The 18,648-nt window shown below is 39.4% G+C and overlaps 1 pseudogene; it reads right to left on the reverse strand.

Moving 5' to 3' along the window:
- Positions 1-582: 582 nt before the first annotated feature.
- LOC102826085 lies at positions 583-15,901 on the reverse strand (annotated as a pseudogene).
- Between the last annotated feature and the right edge of the window lie 2,747 nt (positions 15,902-18,648).

Genomic DNA, 18,648 nt, shown 5'->3' on the forward strand with positions numbered 1-18,648 from the left:
GGAGAGAGACATGGAACAAATTCTCCTTCAGAGTCTCTGGAGGAACCAACACTGCAAACACTTTGATAGGGTTTCTAGCCTTCAGACTTGTAGAAGAACCCATTTCTGCTATTTTAAGGCACCCAGTTTATGATTTCACTATGAGAACCCTAGAAACTGAATACAATCTGGGACAAATCAGCAGTGGACAAGTCACCACTGCTATTGAATATCATACTGGATACTGGAAGCCCTAGACTACTCAAGAAGGTAAGAAAAACAAAAATAGGCTTCTAGGTTGAAAATAAATCAATGTAACTGTCCCTATTTTCAGATAACATGATTATATATTTATGTATAAGCTTTATGGAGAGAGAGGGAGGAAGATTATTATGTTGCCAAACAAGTATTAACCTAGACCACATTTGATTTTGTATAGTCTTATTATACCATTATGAGAATAATGAACAGATCGGCAGAGAAAATCATTGGCATGAGAATTAGACTCCTCTTCAAAAACTGAAAGAAAAAAGATAGCTATTCTTTTGTCTTTAACCTAAAGAAGGAATTTATTTGTATGTACAGAAAAAACAGCCACATACATTAGCACAATTTGATGGCTGGATCTTTGGCCTTTGCCTTTTCCAGCTTGGCTATGTGACCCACCAATATGAAGCCCAGGTCAGTGTCTACCCAGTGATGAAAGTTCTCATCTTAGATCGTCATTGTAAATGCTCCTGAAGGCTTCCACCAGCTTAGCTAGAGCTCCCTTGTCTTCCCGAGTTCACCTGCATCGAGGTCACAGTGGGGCAGGTCTTCCTGTACACCAGCCATCCAGAGCTGGGCCTTCCCATGGATGATGCAGTAGGGAACCCCATTTTAAATACAAGGCCAGCAGAAAGACAACCAGTTCGATGGGGTCCACATCGTGTGCAGTCACCACCAGCTGGGCTTTCTTGCACTCCACCAGGGTGGTGACATCATTGACCGCAGCTCCCAGAACGGGCACGGAGTGCCTCATGGTGTGAGGTGCCCTATGCAAGCAGCCTGCTTTTTCAGCTCAGGCCAGCAGCCTCAGTTTCTTTTCCTGCTTCATCTCTGGCCTGTACCTTGTGGACCAGCTTTAGCAGCTGAGAGGCAGTCTGGCAGCCCAAGGTCTGGGTGAATTGGTTAATGGCAGGGGGCACATTCAGCTGCTTGTAGAGGATTGCCCGCTGCTTCTGTTTCCCCACACCCTCCCGCTGTAGCAGGGCCATTTGACAAAGCAGGTAAGGTCCCTTTTGGGCTAGATGCCTTGTCCGATGCCAAAGTTTTGGGGCACTTTCTCAAACAGGATTCACCACCTTCTGGGGCTCCAACTTCTTGAGGACAACACGTGCCGGCACCACCTTCTTCCCCTTGACCGTCTTTCCTTTTGGCCGATGGATTGGGACAACTATTTTTATAGGCTGAGCCCTGGTGTGATGCTATAGGATAAGCATTGTACGGATAACCACAAAGTCAGAAGTTCAAACTCACCAACTGCTCTCGGAAAATCAACATTAGGTCAGTGTGAGTCATACACAACACATGTGGCACACAACAACAGTTAACCAAACTCAAAGAAATGCATGACGATTACTATAGACAATTATTATGCAAAATAAATAACATGCCTACATACTTGTATAATGAAAATTTGTCCATAAATGTCCAACTTGTCTTTTCATTTTTTATCATTTTTTTTCCTGTGTAAAATATTTCTATGTGCAAAAATATGAGTTATTCTGTCAGTGAAAGTCTCCTTTAATTCTTCCTCCACTCTTACCTCTTATGCTCAACATAAGTAGGCAATAAAACAACTCTGATATTGTCTCCAAAACTATTCAGTATGTGTAATATATAAAACTATATTCTGAAAGAAAAACAGGATCTTAATCTATTAATTCTCCAGAAGTTGTCTGCACCCCATATTTTTCTTAAAGTCTTTTCATGTCTTCTTTTGTGAATGATTATATTGTTTGTTAGTGTTGAACAGATTCCAGCTGATGGTAACTCCACAAGCCCAGAGTAGAACAGCTCCTTTGGGTTTCCCAGGCTATGTGACCCTTTGGAATCAGATCACCAAGTCCATCTCCTAAGACACCTCTGGGTGGGGTTCCAACTGCCAACCGTTCAATTGTTAGTTGAGTTCTTAACCCTTTCTTTGCACTATCCAGGGACTCTTAAATGACTATATAGTATTCCTGTAATTATGTCATAATCGATCATTTGAACTGCTTCTAATTTCTCATCATTTCAAACAATTGCTGCAACCTACATACTCTTGTTTATGTAGTTGTGCAAGTTTTTCTATGGATGACTACTAGAATTGAAATAGAGTTAAGAACACTTGAAATTATACTGTTAAGTTGCTCCCCAAAAGTTTGTACTATTTTACAGATCTATCCGTATAGGAGTTCTGGTGTGGCACTGCGGGTTAATGCACTAGACTATAAGGTTGGGTTGAACCTCAAGGTTGGCAGTTCAAGCTCACCAACTGGTCCTCAGAACCCCTATACATGGCCTCTATGAGTCAGAACTGACACAACAGCTGCACTTAACGACACTTATCAATAGTATAAGGATCTCAGGTAGCATAGTGGGTTATGAGCAGAGCTGCTGACTGCAAAGTCAGCACTTTGAATCTCCCAGCCACTTTGTGGGAGATGTCTGCTCCTGTAGAGATGTGTAGCCCAGGAAACCCTATAAACGGTAGATATGATTCAGAGCCAACTCTACAGCATACAACCACCACCACCAAGAGTATATGAAAGTGTCTGTTTCCTGAAATCCCTATTAGCGGGATTTCAATCTTACATGGTAACATTTTCCTTTCCAACTCATATTTTTTTTTATTATTAATTTAGATTTCATGAGGTTCAGCATCTTCCTCTATTTTATAGTTTTATCTCTTTTCCTGTAAAATGCCTGCTGGTATCATTTGTCAGGAGTCCCTGGGTGATGCAAATGGTTTAGTACAATCAACTGCTAACCAAAAGGCTGATAGTTTGAGTCTACCCAGAGGAATATCAGAAAGCTTAACGATCTCTTTCTAAAAAAATCCTTCATTGAAAATGCTATAGAGTACAGTTCTACTCTGATACACATGGGATCACTATGAATTGAAACAGATGCAACAGCAACTGGTGGTAGTGAATCATTTGTCTATTTTCCTACTGGAGAATTGTTGCTACTTTTTTAACAGACTTTTAAAACCTCTAAACATATCTAAATAATAACTATTCAACCACTGTGTTTCACTGCAACACAGATACCAAGTCAAACATTTCTACATGTACAATTCCGTGATATTGATAGCACTCTGAGTTCTGCAACTTTACTCATACTCTTTCTCTGAGTTGTTACTTTTCGGTTAAGATAAACTATTGCCCTCTAAGGTAGCTGCCTAGTCTTTTGAGTGGCTGTTGTCAATTTGATCCTATATAGATAGATCTTGAAAGAGCACAATCTTCAAAGCAGACGTTCTTTATTGTTAAGTGCTGTTGAGTTGGTACTGACTCACAGCGACCCTATAAGGGTTTCTGAGGAGCAGCTGGTGAGCTTGAACAGTCAACCTTGTGGTGCAAACCAACCTTGCAGTCCAGTGCATGAATCCATAATGCCACACCAGAACTCCACATTTTTATGAGTTACACTAAACTATTAAAGAAAATTTCAGGGGATATTTTTGATTTAAGATGATCCCCAAGTGATAGTTTCAGGGATTCATCCAGTCTCCACGGCTCCAGAACATTTACATTACATGAAAATTTGAAACTCTATTCTTCATTTTCCCCTCTTTGTCAGGATTCTTCTATAGAAACTTTGATGAAAATGCTCAGTAATTGCAAACGTACAACATTGTGGGGTGATTTGTGTGTGTGTGTGTGGAGGGGGCTGTTATATGGAAATTAAATTTACCACTGGATTAAACTGATCAATTTTTATTGCTTCTTGTTTTGCTGTCTTGTTTAAAAGGTCTTTTGCAATCACTTATATTTTCCAAGAATGATGATGTTAATGCTGATTTTAATCGTGGCATCTTAGGATGATCCTGTCTAGAAAACCTCCATCTCTCCTGATAGAGGTCTAAAGGTCTCTAGGGCCTGAAGCACAAAATAAGTAAACCAAGTTGGTTAGCTTAATTTTTTAAAAAATGGGGTTTTTTTTCTGAGTACTGGTTTGAGTGTTACTTCCAGCTCCTCCCAGGGAGGCCGAGACTGAACCCAGACTCAGTTTAAGGCCTCCTGAGTAGATCTGAGAGTAGATATTTCAACATTTAAGTTGGGGGAACCATTAGACTACAGTATCAATGGACCAAGTAAACAAAAACTTGCTCTCAAGGGAATGCATACTTGTACTACTTGCATACTATCTCACATATGATCTTCACCTCTGCCCTTAAAAGCCCAGTAAATAGATTATTCACCAGTCAGAGACCATTTAATCACTTGGTATAGGATTCCACCACCTCTGAAGCAGTGCCAGGTAAAGAATAGTGGTTTAAAAAAAAAGCAAAACAGCCTACACATGGCTATATGGTGTATGCATGTGTGTCTATATGCATACGTGCTTATATACACACACACACACACACATGTGAGGAGATGTTAACCATTTCATGGAAAGTTGCATTATTTAATTCCAGTTTTCTATGAAATTTTTGAGAAGCCTCTCATATGTGTTTATACATATGTGTTTATATTTATATATATATATGATAATATACACATACATATGTGTTTTATCCTTGCTCCTGTTTTTCAAAGAACTTTCTTATTCATAAGAAGATTCTTACTAAGGCCCTTGTATTTCCAAAAAGAAAACAGATTAACTTGTACAGGAATAGTTGAATCACTGACCACCATCATACAAGACTTCTTTTATGTACATAGTAGAATTTATTTTGGTTTCTTGGTAATAGCATAATCGCGGTCCAACTTCCTGAAAATTAACCTGCATCTGCTTGTGCTCATGTATTGCAATGGGAGTCACATCTCGGTCATTATGACTTTTAGAGAGCCCTACAGGAAAAGAACTTAAGAGTTCACGGGTCAAAGGGCCCAGATTTTAAACAGAGTTTAGCTTTTTCTTCCTGCATCTGCCTAGTGGGAGTGTATTCCCCATGGGAGGTTTGCTTTTTTAAGACTACCCACAGTAACTAGATCACCTCATAGAGAGTTAGCAAAATCTTCCCAGGAAGTATTAATTTAGAACAAATAATTAAGTCCTAGATGGGTGGACTGCAGTACCAACTTCTCCCCCTTCTCCTGTTCTGCAAGAAGAGATCCAGCAGGATTCAGGGAGGAAACATTATGATGAGCATTTGCCACACAAAAACATCTTGTGGCTGTGATTTTTAAAGCCCTAAGCTTTCAGGAGGAAAGACTTGTTTTTCTTAGGAAAGATTAACAGTAAGATGGTAGGTCTGTAATGGCCAAAGAGAACATTCCGTGGGATTACATAGTCACTTCTCAGCACTTAGGGAAGCAGGGAACTTCCATGTGTTTGTTTGGAAAAGAGTGCTAAGAGCAAAGAAATTAAAGTTGCTTAAGATAATACGTATTAGAAATGGTTTATTTAAAGATAAGAACGCATTATTTTAATTCTCAAGATGAAAAATTGGTAATTAACAATGTAGAAACACGAATAAAGAAAAAAGGAAGTATTCCTAATTAGTTTGAGCACATTTAATATGTAACTTAGAGCTAAAGCTGTATTAGTGAAGTAATGGTGGTCCTACCTACTGATAAATTACTATGAATCCCAAACATATTCCATTAGTCTTAAAATTTGGATGGATCTTTGGATTAATTGGATTAATTTGAGAGTTCCTCTTTAAAATACCTATTTAGAGTTTATATATTAATCTTGTATACCTTTATATGGTCTGATATGAAATTAAAGCAAATGTATATTAATCCTCTTAGAATAAATGTTGTTCCAGAAGTAGATAATCCAGCAGAATGAAATGCTTACGGAGAAAATTATCAGAATGTCTTTCAAAGAGTTGAGCAAATGGTAAATACAATTGAAACAAGAGTAAAAAAAAGATACTCTCCACTTTCTACAGCTGTTGGTGCTTGTCACATTTCAGATGTTTTTATTTAAGAAACATCTTTCCTTTATGAGTCAGTTGTCTACATTCTAAGACATCCATATTGATGAAGACTGTGAATGTTCTTTCTTGACCAGTAAAGCAAATGGACTGGTCAGTGTTGACCAAGTGAGGATATAATAAGTATCTTTGTTTATCTCCTGACTGATGCTTTGAGTCTGAGGTCTTTTTCTTAAGAACGAAAGGATACAATGACTCACAGAAGGGTGTGTGTGTGTGTAAAGAAACCCCTTTCCCATTGTCTTCCAAACCATATAGTCTGTGGTCTCCTGAAAGCCACAAGTTATGAGTGCAACTCCCTCCAACTCTCCACAAACATTACATGCACTGGAGAGCATCCACACACACAAGCAATGCACCCACACAGCTCTCTTTGTGCATAAAACCCACCAGTCCATTAGTTTGTGTTCACTACAGTGTCAGCAAAAGAGAAAAACTTTGGTATTTCCTCAAGCCACCAACTGAAATTCAACTCACTATGGATGAAAAACACTGCAAAGGGAAAGTATTGGTTTTTAGGAGGATAATTCGGGTTAACAGAAGCTCTGCTAAGAATGGGCTTTGAAAGGAAATAGCTCTGGGGAGAGGAGCCCTCTAAGACAGGCTGAAGATTTGCCAATCCTCTAGCACAGACACAAGGGAACCCAGCTAACATGCCACAGGACCGTTGAGAGAGAGCTCAAGGCTCAAAGTAACTTTTGTTCCTTATCCAAATGCCCAGTGTCGTCTTAAGGTTATCAACTATGGCTTGTTTCATGTAAAATTTCAATTAAAAAAAACTGAAATAAAATAACTCATAACAAAAGCACACACTTTTTTGCAACTGATTAAACAAACCAAATACCAGTAAAGCAGGCAAATTTCACATGAAAAAAGTAACACATATTCCTTGCCTACATATACTCACGATGCAAGAATTTCTCTATACCACGAGATGGGAAATTGATGTACTCATAATAATTTTAAAACATTATTCTTAAAGGGTTAGTGACTGTGTCCAGACAAGGTTCTTTCATTTTAATGAAGACATTAGTTCCTATTATAAAAAATGTTTATATTTTGATCCTAACTACGAGTACTCGGGCCTGTGGATTTACTAAAATATTTTAAAGCTATAGTTGGTAGTTTAAAATGTCAAATTTATATGTTTTTTTACGCTACTGTTGTTGTCTGCCATGGAATCAATTTCAGCTCATTAACTGAATCAATTAAAAATTTTGTAGCACAGTCCCAGCTAAATAAATGATAGACAAATACAAGACTTCACTACAACATAAATACAATGATAAACACAACTTGCACTTGATTGTATTTCCTGCCATCCAAAGACAGTTGTGTTTGTGTGAAAACTAATATTGGGTGGTAAGCAGTTAGATAGAGAGCACTCCAGGAAGCCAATAAATTCATTCCCAGATCTCTTTTTGGTCACTTCTGACACATTCTCTCTGGTCCTACTCCTTTATCCTTACCCTTTAAATCATAGCCTCTAGTGACCATACTCCTTTTCTCTGAGTCAAAAATAAATCAAGATCTTATTGTATGCCTATGAGGCTCCTTTGAAAAAAGAATGGAGAAAGTCATTGGTTCTTTCCCATAAGCCATTACGGACCACAATTGTGTGCTGTCAATTCTGATACACAGCAGCCCCACAGGACAGAACAGAATGACCCCAGAGGGGTTCCAAGGCAGTTGCCTTACAGAGCAAACTGCCATACCTTTCTCCTGGTGAAAGACCGCTGGGTTCTAACTACCAACCTTGCAGTCAGCAACCAAGCATTTAACCACTGCACCACCAAGATTCCTTCAAAAACCACTCTCTGCCTCATACAGGGTGGAGGTGGTGTGCCATGGAGTTGGTTCTGACTCATAACGACCCTGTACAGGGTTTCCAAGGCTGTAAATCTTTACAGGAGCAGAAAGCTTCATCTCTCTCCCACGGAACAGTTGGTAGTTCTGAACTGCTGACCTTGAGATTAGCAGCCTAACTTGTAACCACTACGCAACCAGAGTGCCATATACACTGTGGGGAAGGGGTAAAGGGAGACATGTATTTTCTATTCAGTGGGCATGGGAAAATACAATGTTGTTTGCAATATCATTTATAGTAGTATTTCTGCTGTTAGCTAGAGGAGTATTTTAGTGCTACAAAGTCATGCTGTTGCTCTCACACCTACCAGTATGGTATCTTTGTCTCTCGTCTGCCTGTTTTTGAAGTGTTATATTTCTTGACAATACCAAATCAATAAACCTAATTTGCAGCAACATACCACATTACAGCACTTCATATCACACGTCCAAGAATCAAGAGTCTAAAAGCTTGACAATTGAAACCACATACGAACTCCTGACATTTAGATCTTTTCCAGTAAAAAAAAAAAAAAAAAGTGTATAATTAAGTTTTTCTATACAATACAGATCCAGGCTTCCCTATTTCTGTCAGTAACGCTATCATTTTAAATGGTCATTTGAGCTTAAATCTTTGCAGCTTATGATTTCAGATCCTTTCTTATCTGGCGCCAAAAATGTTTTCATTACACTCACCTGTTGTCCTTGTTGTTGTTGGCTCCCTCTGCCTGAATTTGGTAGTCAAATCCCTGTTTGATTTCCCAAGGCTACCTTTACAATCACGCTGTAATGAAAGGCTTGACTTTTCAGAGTCCCTTAAACACACTAATAGCTTGCGCCACGCCCTTTATTCCCATGTTGCTCCTCACTGGGAAGCTGCTACCTGTCCCTTCACAACAATGCTGCACTTTCAAGACGCAGTTTGCACTCATTCATACAACTGCTCCCAAACATTCCAGCCTATGGGGATTCCTCTCAGCCCGGATTTTCTCCCATCCTCTTTCTCGCTATAAACATATTCTTGTGCATTTAATTCATTCATATACACACTCGTATTTTTTCTTAATTGCTGTTGTTAAGTGCCTTTGAGTAGGTTCCAGCTCAAAGTTTCCAAGGCTTTCCATCTTCTCAGGAGCAGAAAACCTCATCTTTCTCCCAAAGAGCAACCAGTGGGCTTGAACCACAGACCTTGTGGTTCACAGTCCAGTGCTTGCTATATGGAAACACCACACTCCCTAAGTTATTTTTGTTGTTGTTGTTGTTAAGTGCTGTCAAGTCAGTTCTGACTCATAGCAACCCTGTATAGGGTTTCTGAGGAGCAGCTGGTGGATTAAAACCACTGACTTTGTTGTTTAAACCGACCTTGCAGTCCAGCGCATTATCCCACAGCACCACACCAGGACTCCCCTAAGTAATTAGTATCTTCATCTAGCCAAAAAAAAAAAGATACTAAACATCCCTTCACAGCACTCTCTACTCAGCTGGGTTCAATAATTCATTGCTACGGCCACACAGAATTCAGTTCTGGTGTTTCTTAGGGAAGTTTACAGTTTATAATTAAGAATTACAAATGCTCAAGGCACAGCTCATTCAGTCAGGGCAGCCTCTTCTCTGCGGTGCCCAGACAGGCCTCTCTGGTCCTTAGCCCCTTGGTCTGGCCTCTGCTTTGGCAAATTTACAAAGCTCTTGTCTGGCTGATGATTGGTGCTCACACGACACATGACTCCACCATAAGTCTCAGTCTAAAGACACTAGACAGCAGCTCCGTGGATCAGCAAGCTTGGCTTCCCCAATTAAGTGGCTAGAGGGACCCCACTCTGCAAGCAAGCTTCATGCCAAAGTCACTCAGCTTTATTTGCTCCACGTGCTAGAAGCCCACAACTCGGCCTCGGGCGATAGCTCTCGATTGTGCTGCTGATGCTGATCTTCTGCTACAGTATTCCGTCCCTGGGTTAAGAAGGTTCCGATGCACAGGGATCTTGAAGTCCAAAAGATGCACCCCTCTGCTAGCTCCTCTTCTTCACTGCTAGTGGATTACCCCTTCTGCTTCTGAGATGGTTTGTTTTAAACCCATGTTCCAAGGTTTTGCCATCACAATTAACCTTGTTAACAATCATTCATAACTGAATGCTGTCATCCTATCAGCATTTTCTCCTACCTTCTGTTACCCGGACCCATCAGGGAAAGAGTTGTTTGGTGGGAGTTACAAAGACTAATGAGTTAGAAGAGACATTAAATAAATTATAGTACTGCAGTATAATATATAAACATTATTATGTGATTGCTCTTTTATACAATATATGTTGGAGACCTGTCCCTATAATATTTCAGACAATGGATAATTACTTTACCCATACTTTTTCACTTTTTTGTAATAATCATGCATCATCTTTGTAATGACACAGAAAAATGCTAACTGAAGATCACAAAGACAAACAGACACAGAGAAGATGTGAATTTAGGGCAGGCTCGGGTTCTCAATGTGCTATTCAGTAGGAAAGAGAATTCTAACTATGATGTTGCTGTTGTTAAGTGCCATCGAGTCAGTTCCTACTTATAGTGACCCTGTATGGGATTTCCAAGAGGTGACTGGAGCGTTTCAGCCATCAACCTTTTGGGTGAAATGACCTTTTGGTCCAATGCTTATTCTACGACACCACACCAGGACTAATGATGATAGAAATGGATAGCACAAAATTCTATCAACTTCAAAATTCGAAGACTTTTTTAAAAAAAACTTACATTGTTTCTTTTTTCTCAAGGTGATTAAGACAATATTTACGCTCTCGTTCCATACACATTTAAATGGTGACTAGGTGCAAACGAATGGAGTTCTGGTATAGCGGTGCTGGTTAATGCGCCACACTGCAAAGTCGGTTCGATCCATAAGGTTCAAGCTCACCAGTTGCTCCTTGGAAACTCTATACAGGGTGGCTATGGGTCGGAACCAATTTGACACACTTAACAACAACAGCAGGTGCAAATGAGTGTGCAGGAATGAATTAGCCACAATCTCTACTCCAGGGTGACAATCTAGAAGTTTGCAGTAGTGATCTTATACATATTTGTTTGTCTTTCCTTGATGCTCCACTTACATAGAAAAATATCCATGGTGAGAATATCCTTGGACAGCAGGGTTAACCGACTTATCACAGTACGACCACAGTTAATAGCTTGCTTTTAATGCTAAAATAATGACACCTTAAATTGACACTTTGTTACTGTTGCTGTGAAGTACTGCTGAGTTAGTTCCGACTCATAGCAACCCTATATAGGATTTCCAAGAGCAGCTGATGGGTTTGAACTGCCGACTTTGTGGTTCACAGTCCAGTGCTGAATCACAGCACCACACCAGGAGTCCAAAAGTTTGGTTTTTATTTTAAGTACTGTCAAGTTGTTTCTGATTTATAGTGACCCCATATAGGGTTTCCAAGAAGTGACTAGTGGGTTTGAACCACCGACCATTTGGTTATCAGTCAAGTGCTTATCCTACAGCACCAAATCATTTTCTTAACTACATCCTCATTTTTACATTCATAATAACCACTGAGGTAGATAAGGTGTGTGTAGTAGACCCACTCTCTAGATAGAAAAGCAGACATGAGGTGATCACATGATTAACATGAGCTCACCAGCTACTGACAGCTATAGATGTAACAAAAATCTCCAGACTTAGGAAAATCTTCTCTTTGACCAAATGAAGAAATGAAACTTTGACAGGAAAGATTAAGGCCTGGTCCCAGGACAAGTTTTAACATTTAGAATCAAGTTATAAATAAGTGAGTTGCACTTGAGAATCCCCCGTTTTATTTGAGAATCCCCCGTTTTATGCGACAATCCCCCGTTTTATGTGAGAATCCCCCGTTTTATGCGAGAATCCCCCGTTTTATGCGAGAATCCCCCGTTTTATGTGAGAATCCCCCATTTTATGGCCAACATGATGTTGGCCACACGGAATGGTCTAGTGTCTCTCTCTCATGACTATGAACTAGAAAAGAGATTTGCTCACACACATCCCATTTGATAATCGCAAATACATTTATCAAATTGTCTGTGTTAAAACTATCCAAGTACCACCAAATAAAAGAGTTACCAAGTTGATAACAAGTCTATATAAGTTTAGGCATATGTAGTGTTAAAAAAAAATACTGATTTTAATATCTTATCAAATGCTGAGAATAAGTGGGGGGTCGAGGGTAAAAAAAAAAGAGAGAGAGACCATCTGTTACTTATTTAAGCCATTCTTAGACAAGAATATATTACTTTTCAGGGGGAAATATATTATTCTTTCCAGAGGAATAGGAATGTGATATAAACAATGAAATGAGATAAAACTGTTTATATCAAAGGGTGAATCAGATTATAACACTGAAAAATAGTACACATTTCCTGTTATTGCTACTATAAGTAAAACACTGTTTGAAAGACAAATTACCATGTTACTATTCTTGAAAATCCCAGGCTCTCCTATAAGGAATGACATCTTGGTAGACATGAGACTAACCAAGTACAGACATATCTCCATTTACATAAGAAAACAACCCAAAAAAAAATCAATTCAGTTCTCCTTCTAGGAAAAAAAAAAAATTTCTTTTTTGAAAACTTAGAGTCTGAAAAAGCACACATTTCAAGACATAAGCAAAAACCTGCAAATAAGTTAGGAAAAGCAGAAAATATGATCTCAGTGCCACTGGATCTTCTCCCTAGATCTAGAGACAATGTTCCCGGTCATCAACAGCAGATAGCAAAACAGAGCAAGTGTCCAGATTTAAATAAAGCCTCTCACAAGCCCCAAGGGGCCTCCACAACCTTGTACCTTCAACAAGACTAAGGAGATCAAAGATTTGCATCCTCACCTGTGGCACTTAGCAAAGCACACCTTCCAATGTTTGACACACACACAGTGAGCATTTACCACTCTTCCAGCCACTGGCACTCCCCACAGGCCTTTGTACCCATGGAAACCGTCCATAAGCAGATGCTAGGCTTTGTCTCAGCAAAGAGATCAAGAACATGTCTGCTCTGCTCTTGCTCTCTAGCCTCATGTATACCCACCCTCTTATTTGGAAGCTCACCCAGTCTCACCTTTTAGTGTCTCCCTGCTTCCCCAAAGGACAGTAGCAACATGTGGTGTACAATTATGGCAGGAAGTCCTGGATGTTGACTTCTTGCTTTCTAAAATCCAGCAAGAAGCTGGCACCATCCCCCTACTCATTTGCTGGCAAGCAGGAAACACCTGTATCTCAAATTCAACATAATCACCTAGCAAAGACCAAAGCCATTTTGAATACAAGTCTAACAAAGACACTCCCTATCTCATCCCTTAACATATGGGTTTTAGTGCTAACACCAGGAAGGTCCAGGGTAAAGTGGAATGGTTGGTCACCATATCTCTGGGCCGAGGCCCAGGACTCTAGGTTCTTGTATTAGATCATCTGCGGGGGCCCCCGCCTTGCGTTCACAATGGTGTATCTGTATGCAACAAGAGACGCTGCTCTGGGAAGCCCTAGGAGTCCATCAGGTGATCACAATGCTAGAGTTAATAGGGTTTTTGTTTCAAAGTAATTAAAGCCCTCTCTGTTTAAATGATAAGTAACTTTGCTTTTAGCAAACTCTTACAGAATAAAAGTCCATCCACAAAGTCTAGATAGAAGGCAAAGGTCTATGTTAGTGGTTCTCAGTTTTCAGTGATTTTATCCCCAAGGGATATTTGACAATGTCTAGTGAAACATGTGTGGAGTTCTAGTGTGGTTCTGTAGGATAAGCACTAGACTGCTAACTGCAAGGCCTGTGGTTCAAACCCACCAGCTGCTTGGAAACCCTACTCAGGATCGCTAGGAGTCATAACCAACTCAATGGCACTTAACAACAAGAGACACTTTGGGTTGTAATAATGGGAAGAGGTGCTACTAGTATCTAATGAGGAGAAGTTAGGGTACTGGCAAACATCCCACACTGCTCTTGACAGACATCCGCGTGCACCCCACAACCAAGAGCAGCGCAGCCCAAAATACCAGTAGTGTTGAGGTTGAGATACTCTGCTCCATAGAAACATCAGTACATGATCTTCAAGCAAGAGGCTCAGTTTAGAGGCTCATTCTTTTAAAACGAGAACATCCTAAGAGTTTCTAAGCTGACATACTTCCCAAAGGTTTGTTTACCAGAGCACATCTAGTTTTAAAGGAAATGGATGACCTGGGTGAAACTTCTCCTTGGCACCTTTCCTTCTCCCTCTTCATTCTTCTCCCTTCCTGTTATATATTAACACTCAACCACTCAACTTCCCACACCCCATTCCTTAGCCCAGTACCTATCTTTACCTCAGCGCACCCCTATAAATGGATAGTGGAGGTATTCTCCCTTTCCATATATACTATATTTCAAGGATGACATGAAGAGAGGGACAGAAAGACAGGATGCAAGCACTGAGGGTAGACTGGGAGAGCAGAAATGTACCCGCACCTCACTTTCCATCCTGAAGGTATTGTCTTTTGTTAAGAGATGCTGGCTGTAACATCCTTTCATCTCAAGTCTTATCATAGCAGGGGACATAGTTGGCCAAGCAATGCAACACTTTGCCCTTTGCATTTTACCTCAGAGTCTCCTTTCGCCTCTCTTTACAATCTAAAGGCAAACACAGAAATTTTAAGGAGACCAAAAGCTGACATTTGCCTTTTTTTAAGGACACTATTTAGGAGTCAAGCAAGAGATGTCAAGTGAAAAGATCAAGGTAATTGTGGGTTCTCATGGAGAAGAGGATAGGCAACATTTTCAGAGAACCAATGCATTTTTTTTCCTTAGTGCAAGGCTGAGCAGCACACGCTTTCCAGTTAAACACAGGAAATGGATGAAGGCATATCCCATTGAATCTATAGGGATAATTGAGAGATAATTAAAATATAACAACTCAAATTGGGACTGAAGAAACACGTTGATATTAACCTCCTTGTTCAGAAACCAAGTGCCTTGAGAGTTTGTGGTCAGATTTACTGCTTATTTAAAAGACTCCACCTCCAACACCTGTTGCCTAACCTACTAGGGAATTTGGCTCATTATTGGCTCAGAGGGACCGATGCCAAGTGCTAACTCACCACTGCCACTTCCAGCAGAAACTCTACAGCCCTAGTAGAAATTCTCTGACCAAGAAGGGGGCTAATCTACTCAAACATAGGGAATCAAGACATGGGGGAATTCAGTGGATGAAGTAAGAGCAGTGTAAGTAAGCCATCTGCACATGATTAATTTGATGGATCTAAAATCTCATCACAGGAAAGTTTGCTTTCCTAGAAGAGCTGTTATCATTTTAATTTTAGAGACATATTACAGGGAGAAATAGGGAAATAAATATCTGTCTTTGCTGCTTGCCTATTTTCCTAATTGGTCTGTCTCCATTGCTATCTCTAAACTAGTGACAGATTACCCAATAAGCAAGGTAAGCATATGCTTATGGTATCAACAAAACAGGGACACTAGAGGTCAAAAGCAAAGACTCATAGACATCAAGCTGACAAGATACAAGGAAAAGGAAGCATTAACAGTTGACGCAAATTGGCAGGGAAGTAAATGAGATTTATATTACTTTATAAATTTTGTATGCAATAACAATTATATTTTTTCTTTGCATTTTGGATTAATAGGATCTAGCCTCACACTCGGCATCCTGGTGGGGTGCTATAGAAGAAGCACTGAACTGCTAACCACAAGGTCGGCGATTCAAACCCACCAGCCACTCCTTGGAATCAGTATGAGTCTCTATGAGCTGGAACTGACTTGAGGACACTTACAATGACAGTAACAACCACCTCACATTCAGTTCTTTCTCAGCTACCACACAGTGTTCCACCACACTATAATCACAGGATTCATGACTTACCTGGTCCTGCCTAAAGTCAGCCGAAACATGCCTTCAGACTGAGCCTGCCCTCGTTTTTGTACCATGCTCTTTGCTAGCGCTCTGGGCCCATCAGTTATCAGCAGTAGTCCAGTAAAATGTAAAGCACAGTGCCAAAAAACATAAATTGAGTGTGTACATTTTTAAGTATTATGTTAAGATGAAGAAACACTCATGGAAATAAGCAAACATATGACAAATGAGTGAAATAAATTTTGACTGTCTTGTAAGTATTCTCTTCTGACTATCTGAGATCTGAACACAATTATATATTCCAGATCAATTTTTTACTTACTAACAGAGTCCTAGTGTGGCTTTGTAGAATAATCACTGGATCACAAGGTCAGTTTGAATTGTAAGGTTGGCGGTTCAAATCACCAGCTATTCCTCGGAAACCCTATAGAGGGTCCTTAAGAGTTAGAACTGACTCAACTGTACTTAAAAATGATATTCAAATGTAAATTTTTGTACTCTCAAGTTGGAATATAAATTTTATTTTATAAAAGTACTTGTTTTCACAATTTTATTTTTAACGATTGCTACAATAGTACCAAATTTTAAAAGCGACATAATTTTATATTAAAGTAAAATGAAATGGCAAGTGAAGTGCCAAAAAAAAGAAAGGAAAAGACAAAGATTTGAGAATCCCTAAAGACTCTGAAACTTGCTTCTTAACATAGAGATGCTAAAAGCAAATGGAAGAAATGAGAACACCAAAGAGCTAAATAGAAATTTCAAAGGGCAGCTTGAGAAGACAAAGTCAAGTATTACAATGAAATGTGCAAAGGCCTGGATTTAGAAAACCACAACCCACTCTCAGCATTTCTTAAGCTGAAAGAACCGAAGAAAAATTCAAGCTTTGACTTGAGATACAAAAGATTATATGGGCAAAATAGGACTTTACGTGTGGCACTATAGAATCAGCACTGGATTTCGAACTACAAAGTCAACAGCTTAAATCCACCAACAGAAACCTTATACAGGGTCACTAGGAGTAAGAGATGATCTGCACTAAACGACAACAGCAGCATCGGCAAATTATTGAATGATGCAGAAAGCATCAAAAGAAGATCGAAGAACGACATAGAGCCACTGTACCAAAAAGAAAGGTTAATGTTCAACCATTTCAAGAGATAGCATGTGATCAAGAGCCAATGATACTAAGGAAGAAGTCCAAGATGCACTGAAGGCCTTGGCAAGGAATAAAGTTCCAGGAATTGATGGAATACAGAGTGAAATCTTTCAACAAACTGAGGCAGCATTGGAGCCATCCACTCATCTATGCCAAGAAATTTACAAGACAGCTACCTAGCCAACTGTTTGGAAGAAATCTATTATTTGTGCCCATTCCAAAGAGAGGTGACTCAACGGAATGTGGAAATCATTGGACAATTATCATTAATATGGCATGCAAGTAAAATCTTGTGAAACATAATTAAAAAATGACTCCAACAGTACATTGTCAGGAAACTGCCCGAGTTCAGCTTGGATTCAGATGAAAATATGGAAAGAAGGATGTTATTCCTGACATCAGATGGATCTTATCTGAAAGCAGAAAATATCAGAAAGATGTTTACCTATACTTTATTGACTATGCGAAGGCTTTCAACTGTGTGTATCATGACAAGCTATGGACAATATTGCAGAGGATGAGTATTCTGGAACACGAATTTGGCTCAATAGGAACCAGTACATAGACCAAAAGGCAGTCATTTGATCAGAACAAGGGGACACTGGATGGTTTAATATAAGGAAAGATATATGCCAGGGTTGTAGTCTTTCACCACACTTATTCAATCTGTATGCTGAGCAAATGATCCAAGAAGCTACATTATATTAAGCAGTGGATCAGGTTTGTAGGAAGACTCATTAACAACCTGTGATATGCAAATGATACAACCTTGCTTGCTGAAAGTGAAGAGGACTTAAAATATTTACTGATAAAATTCAAACACCATAGTCTTCATGTTGTCAGGTGCCATCGAGTCGGAACCGACTCATAGCGACCCCATGCACAGCAGAACGAAACAATGTCCGATCCTGGGCCAACCTCACTACCGCCGCCACACTTGACGCCATCAATAGCCTTCATAGTACCTTAATATAAAGAAAACACAATTTCTCACAATTGGGCAAATAATTAACATTGAGATAAATGGAGAAAAGATTGAAGTTGTTAAAGACTTCATTTTGCTTGGATCCACTATCAACACTCAAGGAAGCAGCTGTCAAGGCATCAAATGACACATATTGCATTAGGCAAATCTGCTGCAAACACTTAACTACTTATGAATTTTGTGACCTTTGAGTTCAATCTGTAAAATGATGGCAACACTACTATATATTTTCTAAATGTATTAAGAATAAATGAAATAATGAATGTACAGTGCATAGAAGATGGTTGATAATCGATAAGCACTTGTCTCTTTTTTTTAATCTCCCTTCTTGTCTTTTCTTCTCCACTTTCCCTATTGAAATAGGTTGCACAGGTAAAACAAACAAAAGTAATAGAAAAACATAGACTGGTTAGTCTAGAAGAAACTTGTTTTATAAATGAGGGCTATAAGTACAGAAAAATGAAACAACTTGCTCAAGAACACACAGCAAGTGTGTGGAGAGCCCTTGACTTTTTTCCCAGGCTTCCATCTACCACACTGTGCTCCCGAAAAAACAAACAAATGGAAATAGAGCAACCACGCAATTGCCATTTCTATATTCTGGTCAGTACATATTCCAAAACATATTTCCACATATATTTTTTTATCTTAATTATTTAATTCTTCAGTGTAAGTCA

Source organism: Chrysochloris asiatica, unplaced genomic scaffold (assembly GCF_000296735.1).
Source record: "Chrysochloris asiatica unplaced genomic scaffold, ChrAsi1.0 scaffold00029, whole genome shotgun sequence".
Classification (NCBI taxonomy): domain Eukaryota; kingdom Metazoa; phylum Chordata; class Mammalia; order Afrosoricida; family Chrysochloridae; genus Chrysochloris; species Chrysochloris asiatica.